The sequence below is a fragment of the Myotis brandtii genome, unplaced genomic scaffold (assembly GCF_000412655.1).
Source record: "Myotis brandtii unplaced genomic scaffold, ASM41265v1 scaffold214, whole genome shotgun sequence".
In the NCBI taxonomy this organism is placed as follows: Eukaryota; Metazoa; Chordata; class Mammalia; order Chiroptera; family Vespertilionidae; genus Myotis; species Myotis brandtii.
Window position 1 is genome coordinate 905,848 of NW_005357999.1, and position 3,738 is coordinate 909,585.

General features: G+C 37.9%; 1 protein-coding gene across 1 annotated transcript in view; it reads right to left on the bottom strand.

Moving 5' to 3' along the window:
* GLI3 (GLI family zinc finger 3) overlaps nucleotides 1-556 on the bottom strand; it is a 269,294-nt gene extending 268,738 nt beyond the window's left edge. The window contains exon 1 of the mRNA XM_014539356.1: nucleotides 418-556. The gene's annotated coding sequence lies outside the window, so the exon portion shown is untranslated. The remainder of the gene's footprint in view (nucleotides 1-417) is intronic.
* Nucleotides 557-3,738: the final 3,182 nt, after the last annotated feature.

The following is a 3,738-nucleotide window of genomic DNA, read 5'->3' on the forward strand; positions in this document are numbered from 1 at the left end:
CGCGCACAGGGCTGGCTCCTCTGCAACTGCTGGTGTCGGGGCTGCGGGGCGCTCGCAGCCGGGTTCCCGTCCGCATTCCAGCAACGGTCTCCAGAACGTGCCAACCCGGGCGGAACCATCGGAACCCCGCAGGGCCTCTGCAGCCCAAGGAGCGCCCCTTATCACTTCCATCGTCCCGGCTATCTGCTCCACGGGAATATTCTAATGAGGGCCCGGCGGCGTTCCCAGCAGACAGCTATCCAGGCAGCCCTGCTGCCATTCGCACAGCTGTGTGGCCAGCTGAACACAGAGGTGCCACTTTCCAGAGACTTTGCAATGCGGCACCCTGTGTGTTGCACGACAGTAAAACACTGGGACCACTTGGAGTCCTCAGGAAACCAAGGGGGGTGAGCCTCGCTCACTCAACTTGTAACTCACCGTCCACTAGCCTGGCTCCCAAATACTGTTTCTTCAGGAGTCCTAACTGCATTCTGGTGGAGTGAATGGGTAAGGCACACACACAACTCGGTGCCTCTGGGCGAGGGAGGCCCTCGGTGGAATTCCAAAGTTCAACCTTCATCAATGAGGCTTTTGGTAGTAAATAACAGAGAATGAAAAAAAAAAAAAATCAAAATTCTGGAAAGGTGCAGAAATCAGCCTTTCCCCTGGCAGGTCTCTGCCGTGAAACCTGGGATCCACACTGAAGCAGGATTCCTTTATCCTGCTTAAGATTTTTAAGAGAAAGCACCAGTACTACAGCCACCATTTAAAATAATGTTTGAACTATATGCAATGACTTGCTAATCTAAGGTGAAATGAGACAGCGATTATAAATGATAATGCATGCTTTGTGAACAGCAGACTGCTTCATTTACTTCCCTAATCCCGTTGGTTTATTTTTAAGTTGCTTAAATTTGGGCAAAATCTCTGTTTGATTTTTTTCTTAACGTATTTTAAAGACGTCAAACAGCTAAGTTAAAAGCCTGATTAATGGTAACCTGATCAGTTTCTGATAGGTTAAAACAAATTACTGCCAATGAGGGATCAGAAAGAGAAGGCATTCCAGTAGGCAGAGCAGAGCTTTTAACAGCACAGTGATTAAGCCTTAAGTAAGAAATTATTCTGTGCAACTTAGGGAACTATTGCTCAAGTGGAATAAGGCCTTTTTTTGGAAGAAATTATATTTACTTACACCTGCCTATATGTTTATAAGCTGAATGTATTGATGCTTGAAAAATCCAGAAGGCACCAGCCTGTGAAAGGATTGGGGTGGGGGGGGGGTCTCCCTGTATCACTGAGGAATGACATTTCACTCATACTTTATTGCTACAGATTAGCTGCTACTTCAAGATACTGCTCTTAAGAAACCATTCAGGTGAAATTTCTATTAGATAGTTATACCATCCTATATCATTAAAACTCAGTTCTTAAAGACAATAAATCGTTTAGGGAGAGAAATTTCTAAAAATCAGAAAGCACACACCTGATGCTGATTTTAACTTTTGATCAATTCTGAAAGTTTGAGTTTTAATGAACAAAATTTAGGGAGTTTAAAATATTTCAGTGGATTTAATGTAATCGTGCATTAGAGTTAACTTTTTATAGCTTTCTAGTGTGGTGGCTGTTTCCTTCTGCTCAAAAAAAATAATTTCTGAAGTTAAAATCAAATAGATATGCATAACCCCTGTGACACACCAACAGTTCCTAAGATTTCTAAGGCTTCCTCTCCCTTCCCTATCTGCACTGCCTCTCTTTTCTGCAAGAAAAGAAGCTCAACATCATAAGTTCTTAATGAAATTGTAATGAATGTTAAACTATAGTATTTTTTAAGTACAATTATTTTCCTTTATATATGATTTTTCCCCCATAATCAGTAAAGCCTAAAGCCTTGGTAGCCTAGAGTTTCCCAAATCTGCTGCATTTTGTTTTCAATCTTTCCATACATTTCTGAAGCTCTTAATATCTGATAAGCAGTATTCATGATCGATACCCAAATGGAATTACTTGAAGGGGAAACAATTACCTGGCTAAGGATTAAGTAAATTTGGTTTTAGTGAATTAACTACATCAAAACTCTTAAGAAAGCCATATATTGAACTCCAACCACTGAAAAGCTTATTTGACAGGAAGTAACTGTTATTACAATGAAAATCACAAATGACATTTTGTGTGCCAGTTTTACTTTTCTGCTATATGGAATTAAAAAAGATTATCAGCTACTCTTTCTCTACTGCCACTAATATTTTATGAGAAATATGTGATGGGAGTATGAGGTCTGTATTTAATAGCTGTTACCATTTCTGAGTTTTGCTGAAACTGTAAAACACCACCAGCCCAGTGTACTTTGGTTAGGCTTAGCAGAAAGCACCATGAACAGCAGGTGCCATTAACGAATGAGCAATAATGTGGAGCAAGCTGGCATCCCCACTTTCTTAGGGTTTGCTGGAGACAGACAATCCTCAACTCAGACAGAAAATTAGATCTTAAGGCTGATAAATCAGTTATCAATCTAACATCAGCTAAGCTCACAAAAACAGTGAAATCACAGTTTAAAGCCACAAATCACAAAAACATCACGAAGGATCAAAGGTCTCATTTCACTGAACTTTACAGGAATTAAAAGTTTTCACACATTTTCAGAAGGAAAAAAAAACTAAATTTAAAAATTATTCATATAGAACTTCCATAACTTTTGGTTCCTAGAATCATGTGTGTCTTTACAATAAAGCTTATGGGGGTAGAGTGCATATTCTATGATTAATAATTTACTTTTAAGCCATCACAAATATTAGACCATTACCTGCTGGGTGTTAAAATCAACTAAAGATATCCCAAAGATATTAAGCTATTATTCTGTGAAGTACTATCCGTCATACTTTATCCTCCCAATTTTTAAACTTGTGATTCTTGAACCTCAGTTGCCATTTAAAAAGCAAATTTTTCAAAATTTAAGAATTTTAAATGAAAGCTCATTCAGTGAAAAATTACTTTCAGTCCACTAAGCCTATAAACTTTGCTAATTCAAAGACAGAATTCTTCAGTTATCTTTTTCTTCACCCCTCCCCCAATCCTGCACAAAATGCCAATGTAAACTATACCAAACTGCACACCCTCCCCATGAACACTTTGGCATGCAATTTCATTTCAACAGCCAGAACTCAAACAGCAGATGTTGTCCTGAAGTGGCATGGCCTGGTCCACACTTCTGGCCACTCCATTCAGGTTTCCATATATTTTAGTTCATTAAGGCTTCATTCTTAAGCTGCTGGCTGAAGTTTCTTTACACACAGATAACTCTCCTGTTTTTTGTTTTTGTTTTTACAAATAACTCTCTTGAAACTAAATTATTCTTTTAAAAAATATCACAAAATGAAATCAATAATAGGGTTAACCACCTCATTTCTTCACTACTGCAATTTCAAAGTTATATTTCATCTAAATTATGAGTTTTCCATCTCTTTTTATAAAAAATGAATAGTTTGTCATGTAAAACACTCTGGCATATTGTTAGGCATTTTATGTAATCTTCAAGAAAAGTCAAAGTAGCTAATGCTAAAATTTCCATATGAAAATAAGCAAATAAGATGTCACAATGCATTCTGAAGGTATTCCAATAAACAGATTTAAATAAAATTACACTTATCTCCCATTATTTAATTAATTTTGTGGCATAAAGATTACTCAAATATACAGTCAAATGCTTATGTTTAAACTATTCTCTCTCTCTCTCTCTCTCTCTCTCTCTCTCTCTCACACACA